The sequence below is a fragment of the Arvicola amphibius genome, chromosome 5 (genome assembly GCF_903992535.2).
Source record: "Arvicola amphibius chromosome 5, mArvAmp1.2, whole genome shotgun sequence".
In the NCBI taxonomy this organism is placed as follows: domain Eukaryota; kingdom Metazoa; phylum Chordata; class Mammalia; order Rodentia; family Cricetidae; genus Arvicola; species Arvicola amphibius.
Genome location: NC_052051.1, coordinates 152,679,365 through 152,690,382, shown reverse-complemented (window position 1 = coordinate 152,690,382; position 11,018 = coordinate 152,679,365).

Sequence of the window (11,018 nt, the reverse complement as noted above, 5' to 3'; positions counted from 1 at the left end):
TCTTCTTCTCTTTCTTTCCCTCCAAATCCTCTACTACCTTCTCCTCCTCTGCCACCTCTTCTTTAGTGCCAGAGATTCAGTCTAGGGTTTTGTACATGCTAGTCATGTATCCACAACCCAACCACTGGTGGTTTTAAAGCCAAAATTTACATGGTAAAATATAAAATAATGGAAATGGGTTAGATTAAGATGTAAAAGCTAGCCAATAAGAAGTTAGAGCTAATAGGCCAAGCAGTGATTTAAATAATATAGTTTCTGTGTGATCATTTTGGGAGTCTGGGTGGCCGGGAAAACAAACAAGTGGCTTCTTACAACAAATTGGCTCTCCAACGTGTGCTAGCTAAATCCCTGTAAACCCTGAGAAAGCTTGAAAAGAAATTCTAGACCAAAAAGAACAGAGTTTAGCACAGTTTCTTGGTAGCCACAATTTTTTTTCTAGATGGGCTTGGAGTAGCAAGTCACCCTCGGGTGCAATAAAACTGCATGGCTTCTTTAAAAAAAACAGTGACTTCCTGGTTCACCAGCAATATGGCTTCAACTCTTTCAGGAGGTCTGGCTACAGAACATTTGAGTGGGGTCTGTGAGTAGAGTGCTACATCTTGCTTAATGACAACATAAACTGGCTGTGTGACTAAAAATGGGGTTGTGAGCATGGCTCATGCTAAACAGATCTCCACCTCACCATGTTGGACTGGGTGGAGCCAAAAGACAAAGCAGCCTTAGTTGCTGCTTAGCATTTTTTTTTAATTTTTATTTTTTTGCTGCTTAGCATTTTAAGAAGTGCTTCTGGTTAGAAAATAATTACAGATACACAATAAATACAGATTCAGATAAAAAGACCTCTAAATGGGTCACAGTGTTGGATGAATGTACGTAGGCTTGGGAGTGAGAAGAAAGAGCACAAAGAGTTATAAAAAGACAGTCATAGATTAAAAGGAGTAAAAAAATATAAGCCACATAAAGATGGAATATACACAGAGAATCTGGATTATGTATATTGTTATATTTTCTTTCAATTTTCTGACTGTGAAGGAGCTAAGTACAGAGAGACATTTCATTGTATGGGCTGCTGAGCTAAACCAACATATATGCTTTAAAGGTATCTTGACTTCAAAATTTGGGTCTAAGGATATGTTGCTTTGGAAAAAGAGATCCTTCTCTTGTTTCCACAGAAAATGAGAGCCTGTGGAAGCCATCCAGACTAATGTGGTTTGAGGGACCAAGAACCCCTAAAAGGTTGCCTTGAACATCCCTCAAAAAATTACTTTGCGGGGCTGGAGAGATGGCTCAGTGGTTAAGAGCATTGCCTGCTCTTCCAAAGGTCCTGAGTTCAATTCCTGGCAACCACATGGTGGCTCACAACCATCTGTAATGAGGTCTGGTGCCCTCTTCTGGCCTGCAGACATACACACAGACAGAATATTGTATACTAAATAAATAAATAAATATTAAAAAAATTACTTTGCCTGCTAAATAGCAGGAAAAAGTTTGAAGAGAACTATGCCCATATTCCCAAACATCGTTTATAAATGTTTGTTTACATTTAAAGGGGATTTGCTATAGAGATGTATACTTTGCATTGGTATGGATCTTGGTTTATTGATACAAATTTAAGGTCAATTTTGTTCTATGTATATTTCTGCTCTTGATTAAGGTATTGTGATTGTGCAGCTCATTTAAAAATGTAATGTATAGTTAAGAAATATAGGTAAATAGAGAGTCATCTATAATAGTCAAGCTTGTAGTTATGTTAGTTAGATTTTCTAGATGTACAGAGATATACTTCAGTTATATAGGTGTTCTTCATATCTTTCAGAGACCTTCAGAATATGGCATTTAAAATGTTTTAAGAACTTAGCACTTTTCATGACAGCACCAAGCTACTTCAAGAGGAAGATGGGCATTGAAGAGGTTCCTCATGGAGTTTGTTAGCCATTTGGGCAAGAAACTGCTCTTGGTGGTATGCTGTGTGAACTGGACATGATCCACAGAGAAATGACTGCTGAACTTGCCTAAAGGTTAAAGGATCCTTTGGGGTTCCTCCTTCATGAAAGAGTCTGCTAGACATTTTCTGCAGAACTGTAATTGTCAGTTACAGAAGAAAGTAACTGACAAACTGCCAATATAGGTGGAGCTTTCTTCAAAATGTCCTGCTTCATGGGAAAGTCTGCTGGATACTTTGGGCCTGTAGGCTGAAGATGGATACCTCAATGGTACAGAAAAACTTTGGGTGACTGTATGGGCAGCGAGATGTCTCTGTCAATTCTAGAGTTTTGGAAGTTGCTTACAATGCACTTCCTGTTTACTTAGGTAATATTATATCCTTTTGGAGTCTTTGATGGAGTTGAACAATTTATAGTTATAGTTTTTATTAGTTATGATAAAAGATAAAGTGGATATAAATATTGTAACTATAATTCTTACTTGATACCTGTTTTGTTATATGTAATTTAATTGTTAAAGTTAAATGTTGAAGGAGGAGGCCGCTTGTTGGTTCTTGGCTGCTTGGCTGCTCAGCCCCAAAATAATCACACAGAAAATGTATTATTTAAATCACTGCTTGGCCCATTAGCTCTACCTTCTTATTGGCTAACTCTTTTTTTAAAAAAATACTTATTTCTCTCTGTGTGTATGCCTGCTGGCCAGAAGAGGGCACCAGACCTCATTACAGATGGTTGTGAGCCACCATGTGGTTGATGGGAATTGAACTCAGGACCTTTGGAAGAGCAGGCAGTGCTCTTAATCTCTGAGCCATCTCTCCAGCCCCCTTGGCTAACTCTTACATCTTAATTTAACCCATTTCTATTAAACTGTTTATTGCCACATGGCAGTGGCTTACCAGGTAAAGGTCCTGTGTCTGTCTCTGGCGGGGCTACAGGGTGTGTCTCTTACTCCTCCTTCTTTCTCCCAGCATTCAGTTTAGTTTTCCCTGTCTACCTCTATTTCCTGTGCAGGCCCAAGACAGTTTTCTTTATTAACCCATGGTATTCACAACATACAGAGGGGAATCCCTCATCAGTTAAAACCTTCCTTTTTATTTAAACAGAAAAGGGGATGATGTGGGATTCCCCTTTGTATGCTGTGATTACAATTAATGAATAAAAAAGCTGGCTTGAGTCTATAGCAAGGCAGAATTTAGCTAGGCAGAGAAAATGAAACCAAATGCTGGGAGAAAGAAGGCAGAGTCAGGGAGAAGCCATGGAGCCACAGCCAGAGACAGATACACTGGAACCTTGCTGGTAGGCCATGAGCCTCATGGTAAAATATAAAATAATGGAAATGGGTTAAATTAGATGTAAAAGCTATCCAGTAAGAAGTTAGAGCTAATAGGCCAAGCAGTGATTGAAATAATATAGTTTCTGTGTGATTATTTCGGGTATCTGGGTGGCTGGGCAAACAAACAAGCAGTTTCTTACAACAATGTATCCCATAGATTCATGTGTTTGAACACTTGATCCATGGCTGGTGCTGACTATGGAGGCTGTAGAACTTACAGGTAGACTTTTCTGAAGAAAGTGGTGTAGATGGAGCTACGGGCTGTGTCTTGCCACACGGCTAGCTTTACCCAAAATAATTACACGGAAACTGTATTCTTTTAAACACTGCCTGGCCCATTAGTTTTAGCCTCTTATTGGTTGATTCTCACATCTTGCTTTAACCCATAATTAGTAATCTGTGTAGCACCACGAGGTGGTTGTGTACCAGGAGAGATCTTAACCTGTGTCTGTCTTGGAGAGAAGAAGCATGGCAACTCATTATGGCGACTGCCTGAAGCGTCTGCCTTCTCTTTCCCAGAATTCTGTTGTTTACTCCGCCTACCTAATTTTCTGTTCTATTAAAGGGACAGGCAGTTTCTTTATTAACCAATGAAAGTAACACATAGGCACTCCTCCATCAAAGTGGGTCACTAGGGCAGCATACAATGTCTATACAAAGTCCCTGTTTCCTCTCCAGACTGCTTTATGATCTGCCTAGATGTCAGCAAGTTCCTGCTGTAAGGTGGTCTCTAGCATGGCAGACTGTGTTTCCTCAGACTGTGAGACAAAGTAAGCCCTTCTTGTCTTATGTTGCTTTTTTAATAGGTATTTTATCCCAGTGACAAGAAAAACAATTAAAATAGAACATTGGTATCAAGACTATTGCTGGGTCCTAAGGTCTTCCTCTGGGGAGGGGATGAAAAGGCATGACATCAGACATCAGAAGTAAGTAGCAGGCTTATAGCAGACTCATTTATTTAACAAGGGAAAACTTATATACCCTCCCAGCACTCAGGCATTCTGATCTGTTGACAGTTGACATGCTCGTCTCTCATTGGCTAGGCTCGATCAAGGCCTCTGACAGCGCCTGTTGCTAGGCACTCAGGAAACACTGCTTAATTGCTCCTTATTGGCTAAGCACAGACTGGACCTTTGACAGCTCCAGGCAGACTCCAGGTTGCCTCCTTTTGGCCTGGTAGGCCTTAACTTCCTACACAAGACTGGGGGGATTGCCACAGTTGTGTGGTTATGTGGTTATAAGCTGTTGGAATTGGTTTGCTAGAGGAATGTGGAAGAGTCTGGAAATAGGGGCTGAAGAGTCTTAGGCAGAACTTTATGGGCTATTCTGGTGAGACTGTGGAAGACCAGAATGCCAAAAGAAATTCAGACGATGGAGGTTTCGAGGGAAAATGAGGATTCTGTTGGGAACTGAATGAAAGAACGTTTGTGTTACATTATGGAAATAATCTGGCTGTGTTGTGTGAAAGTCTTGAAAATTTCATTGAGGCCCAATCAACAAATAATGTACTAAGATGTTTGGTGGAGGAAATTTCAATATAATGTAGCATTGAGGATGTGACATGGTTACTACTCACTTCTCTTGGCCAGGTTTATAATGAACAAAATCAGCAAGTAGAGCATGAATATAAGAAAATGTGCACTTAGAGAGGAAAAAGTAATGAATAAGCCCGAAGCTACAGACATAGTGTATGTAGACAGTGCATCTGTAATTGTTAAAGCAATTATCCTATTAAAACAAAATTATGTGCTTGGCACTGGAACTCTAGGAAAGGTACCTTGAGGGCATAGAACCTGGCTCTGCTTCTTGCTTCATCTCTGGTGATTGGCATGCTCAGTTGTGAGCAAGACCCTGCCACCATGCCTTCCACCATGCTGGAATGTATTCTTTACAGATGCCCATCAAACTAACCATTGTTCAACTTAGTAGCTTCTTTCAGATGTTTTCATCACAGTAGTGAGAAAAGTACCCTGATGTGTTTATCTAATTATTCTTTGTCAATAAGTAATTGGAGTCAGATATCACACAAAACTATATTAATTACAATTCTATTTGGCCAATGGCTCAGGCATATTCCTAGCTGACTCTTACAACTTAAATTAATCCATTTCTATTAAGCTGTGTATCAGAGGCTGTGGCCTACCAGTAAGGTTCCAGGGTCTTTCTCCTTTGGCAGCTACATGGCATCTCCCTGACTCTACCTTCTTTCTTCCTGTATTCAGTTTAGTTTCCCTGCCTACCTATATTCTGCCCTTCCATAGGTCAAAGCAGCTTCTTTTTTAACCAATGGTAATAACACATATTCATAGCATATAGAGGGAAATCCCACATCATCTTTCCTTTTCTGTCTAAATAAGAAGGAAGGTTTTAACTTTAACATAGTAAAATTACATATAACAAAGTAGGTATCAAGCAAGAATTACAGTTACAATATTTCTTTGTGAGTCTAAAGTTTCACATCTAATTTTATCATTTATCATAACTAAGGAAAACTATAACTATCTGTCTTCAATTCCATCAAAGACCCCAGAAGGATATAATATTACTTAAGTAAACAGAAAGTGCATTGTAAGCAACTTCCAAAACTCTAGAATTGACAGAGACATTTTGCTGCCTGGACAGTAACCCAAATTCTTCTGTGATATTGGGGCATCTGTCTTCAGCCTTCAATCACAGTATCTGGCAGACTTTTCCATGAAGCAGGAAATTTCAAAGACTGTTTCACCTATATTGGCAGTTTGTCAATCAGTTTCTTCTGTGTTCTTCAGAATGTCTGACAGACTCTTTCATGTAGCAGGAACCCGAAGGACTGTCTCACCTTCTTTAGGCAAGTTCAGCAGTCATTTTTCCTGTGGGATCTGTATGTCCATTTTATGCAGCACAATATCAAGCAGTCCAGGCAAGAGCACATTCTTGCCCAAATGGCCAGCCTCATCATGTTGAAGGCAAATTCCATGCCACTGAGTTTCTTCAATGCTTATCAACCTCTCTGAAATAATTGGTGCTGCCAGAGCAGACATGTCTCACTGTTAAGAAAAGTCTAAGTTCTTAAAATCTTTTAAATGTCATAATCTGTAGGTCTTTGAAATATTTCAAGATTACTTATTCATCTGAATTATATCTCTATACATCTAGAAAATCGAACTAACATGACTATAAGTTTGATTATTATAGATGACTATTAATTTGTATTTTAACTACAGTATATTTTTAAATGTGATGCATAAACATAATACCTTAAACAAGAGTAGAAATATATATATATCTATAGTATAACAAAATTGACTTTAAATTTGTATCAATAGACTAAAGTCCATACCAATGTAAAGTATTCATTTCTATATCATGTCCCCTTATTATTAATTTATTTTAGAAATTGACTGTGACCATTAACTATTTATAATCAACCCCCTTTAAATTAAAACAACCACTTATAAACAATCATTTTGGGAATTTGGGCAAAGTTTTCTCCAAACTGCTTCCTATTATTTGTTAGGCAAAGTATTTTTTGGGTTCAAAGAGACCTTGCCTGGGGAGTTTTGTTCTACCAAACCACATCATCCTGGAAGGAATTCATAGATTTTCATCTTCTGTGGAAACAAAAGCAGAACCTCTTTTCCAAAGCAACATATCCTTAGACACAATTTTTTTTAAAAGACAGGGTTTCTCTGTAGCTTTGGTGCCTGTCCCAGAACTAGCTCTTTTAGACCAGGCTGGCTTCAAACTCCCAGAGATCCACCTGCCTCTGCCTCCCAAATGTTGGGATTAAAGGCATGCGCCCTCACTGCCTGGCTTTAGACACAAATTTTGAAGTCAAGATACCTTTAAAATATATATGTTGGTTTACTTTAGCAACCCCCAAATCAAATGTTTTTCAGCAGTTAACACATTAACAGTTAAATATCCAAAGAAAACACAATAATATACATAATCCATACTCTCTATGTATATTCCAACTTTTCATGGCTTATTCTTTTACTTTATTACTCTTTAATTTATTTTATTATCCTTATTCCTTTAATCTATAACTGTCTGTACTCTTTTATATTACTTTTACTATCTCTTTAAGGATTTTGTTTTATTTTTTAAAACTATTTCCTTTTATAACTGCCTATACCCATTTTCTTTTTATTCTTAAGCCTACACACATTGTTTTTTTTAATATACACTGTGACCCATTCAGAGGTTTATTTCTGTCTGAATCTGTCTTTATTGTGTATCTGTCGTCCTTTTTTGATCACTGTTGTAAACTGTTAAGTAGGCATGGCTAGGACCAGAGCAGCCGCTTTAGCTGTTGGTTCCATCCTGCTCGGCTTTCCAACATGGCAGAGATCCATTTACCACCAGCCCTGGGAGCCATGTTTACCACCCCAACTCTCAGAAGTCATTGGCCCATGCTACCACCAAGTAACTTTTAGCACCAACCCCACTCAAGTGCTCTATAACATTTCTTCTGAAAGAGCCGGAGCTGTTTGTGCTGTGCCCAGTGCAAACCAGGGAGCTGTCTCTTAAAGAAGCTGTGTCTCTGCTTGTGACCATCAACAAAGCCCATCATAAAAAAAAATGTAGCTACTAAGAAGCTGCAATTGACTCCCATTTTTGTGGGTCTAGAAGCCCCCTTTTTAAAGCTTTCTTATGTTTTATGTGGATGTATGTTGCTGAACGGTGGGTGCCATTATGTAAACAGAGACTGCTTTTTCATTTCCTGGTTACCCAGACTCGAATAATCACACAAGAACTATGATAATTACAACATTGTTTGGCCAATGGCTCAGGCATATTCTTAGGTAGCTCTTATATGTTAAATGAACCCATTTCTATTAATTTATGTACTGCCATGAGACTGTGGCTTACTGGTAATGTTCCCACTTCTTTCTCCTTTGGCAGCTACATGGCATCTCCCTGACTCCACCTTCTTTCTCCCTGCACTGAGTTTAGTTTTCCTGCCTACCTATATTCTACCATGCCATAGGCCAAAGCAGCTTCTTTATTAACCAATGGTAATAAGCCATTGCATAGCATACAGAGGGGACTCCCACATCATCTTCCCATCCCACTTTATCCTCCCGCTTCATGGATCACATTGTCTACCTTCCCTTTGGGGGACTGCCCCGAGCTTCTTCTTTTCCTCATTTTCTTTTCTTCCTTTTTCTAAAATTTAAGTAATTTACCAGTATTGTATTTACATCACTTTCTCCTTTCTTTTCCTCCTTCTAACTCTTCCTATGTCCTCCCACTTATGGTCTCTTTTTCTTTAATTATTATTGCTACAGGCACATATATAATGTATATAAAATGTATAACTACAACCTGCTGAGGCCATCCACTGTTGCTTGTATGTACATATTTTTAAGGCTGACCATTTGGTATTAGCTGACCAGTTATGAGGCTCATCCCTGGCAAAGAGAAATGCTTCCTCTTGCAGCAGTCATTACGGAGGGCTGGTGCCCTGTGACATTCCCCAGTCCACACTGGCATGTCAGTTGGTGCTGTCACTGTGCTGTTGTTTAGATGTCCATATTGCTGAGATCTCATGAGTGCAGATTTCCTGCCATGTATAAAATACTATCTTGAAGCAGAAGTCCTTGTCCCCCTGTAAGCAAGCCTGTAGGGCATTTTCTTAATTAGAGATTGATGTCAGAAGGCCTGGCGCATTGTGGGTAGTGCCATACCTGGCAAAGTGATCCTAAGCAAGTTAGCAAGTGGCACTTCTCCATTGCCTCTGCCCTAATTTCTGCCTCCAAGTCTTGCCCTGAACTCCCCCTGTTATGAACTTATAAGTTGTAAGGTAAAATAAACCCTTTCTTCTTCAAGTTGCTTTTGGTCATGGTGTTTTATCATAGCAACAAAGCCTTCACTAAGACACACTCCTACATGAGCATACTCAGGAATGTGGCTGCCCCTTCTTTTCTATATGACTAAGTTCAGCCTCCCCAAATGAAACCCCCATGCTGCCTTTGTTTGGGGAGGACAATGCTTTCATCATAGCGCCTGACCTCTCATTACCTGCTGCAGGTAATATGTTTTCCTCTCCTCTCTTAGTTCTAGGCTGTGCTGGTTTCGGCTTTCTACTCAAAAGATGCAAGCCATCAGTCTGTTACAAGATTATCCTATCTTAAAGGAAACTACAAGTTTGTTCCCATGAAGGAAGTTCTCATCTTTCTGCTGTACTCTAAATACTCAAGGCAGGTTTACTGAATTAACATTACCCGAGTTGACCACCAATTCACCTCAAAACATATCTGGCAGAAGCAATCTCAAGTGATGGTTTATAAATACATGCCCCAACCTTTCAGGAAGCTGAGTCGGGAGAACCATAAGTCAAAACCAGCCTGGGCTGTAAAGTCAGCCCTGAAAGGAGAGCGGTGCCCTGCCGATGGTGCTGTGGTGCTGTGGTGAGGGATTTTAGGAGTGCAATAGCCCTCCTCACTGCTCCTGAGAAGGATTCTCTCTCTCTCTCTCTCTCTCTCTCTCTCTCTCTCTCTCTCTCTCTCTCTCTCTCTCTCTCTCTCTCTCTCTCTCCACCCCCTTTTTTCCTCTCTCCCTCCTTCCCATTTTTTTTTTGAGAAAAGATTGGTCTTTTTTTTTTCTTTTTTTGGTTTTTCGAGACAGGGTTTCTCTGCAGCTTTTTTAGAGCCTGTCCTGGAACTAGCTCTTGTAGACCAGGTTGGCCTCGAACTCACAGAGATCCGCCTGCCTCTGCCTCCCGAGTGCTGGGATTAAAGGCATGCGCCACCACTGCCCGGCTAAAGATTGGTCTTGATTTGTAATCTCCTACCTTCTCAGTCTCTCTGGTACTGGGGATTATTGGTCTGCCCAATTATTCCTGATAAGGATTTGAAGTTGAAATAGTGAGGTTTGTAGTTGAGCTTAACAGGGGGAGAATATGCCAAGAAATGAGAGGTATGGATTTCCAGTATCTCATACACCACCTGGCACAGGAGATGGGCAGCGAATGAATACATACTGAGCGATGTAGAAAAACAGGCAGAGGCAGTGAACACTGGCATTCACCACAGAGGAAAGCGATGTTAACACTGGCATTTACCAGGGAGGAAAGTGTGGGAACACTGGCATTCACCACGGAGGAAAGCATGGGAACAGAGGCTGGGGAAGACTGAATAGAAGATAATTCCCATTGTGGTTCCAGATCAAGACAGGTCCAAGAAGGTGAGGACTAAAGTCTGTCCTTGGATTCAACAACTGGGAAATCACCAGTGACCAGAAAGTTTCTGCGGTATGGTGGTCCTGAGGAGGAGATGCCCGAGGTTGAGGAATCAAGAGAAGGCGAAGAGAAGGGTCAGTAACTTATTTTGAGAAATGAGATGAGCATTTGTGAGCATCTCAGTTTGCAGGAGGGTAGGCTAGGAGGCTGTAGCTAACCTTTCATGTCACACAGTTTCCCAAGGGAAATGGATAGCGACATCCTGCTTACTTGCTCCTGGAATTTCACAAGTTAAGTTATAACTTATGAACAATCAGGAGGGGCCAGCTCTACTTCAATTATGACTTGTCTTCATGTAGGAAATAAAGCAGATTATGGTTCAGTTTCATTAGTCTAACATTGGACACACTTAAAATTGATGTGATCACTTACTGAGTGCTTATTATTTCTAGTAACTGGACCAAACTGAACAGAAGGCAGCAGTAGAAAATGGCGCAACTGAAGCAGGAGGATAAAGGTTTCAGATATGGCAGAGTAAACATGGTGCACACTACCAGCCTGGGTAGAACCTAGTCTT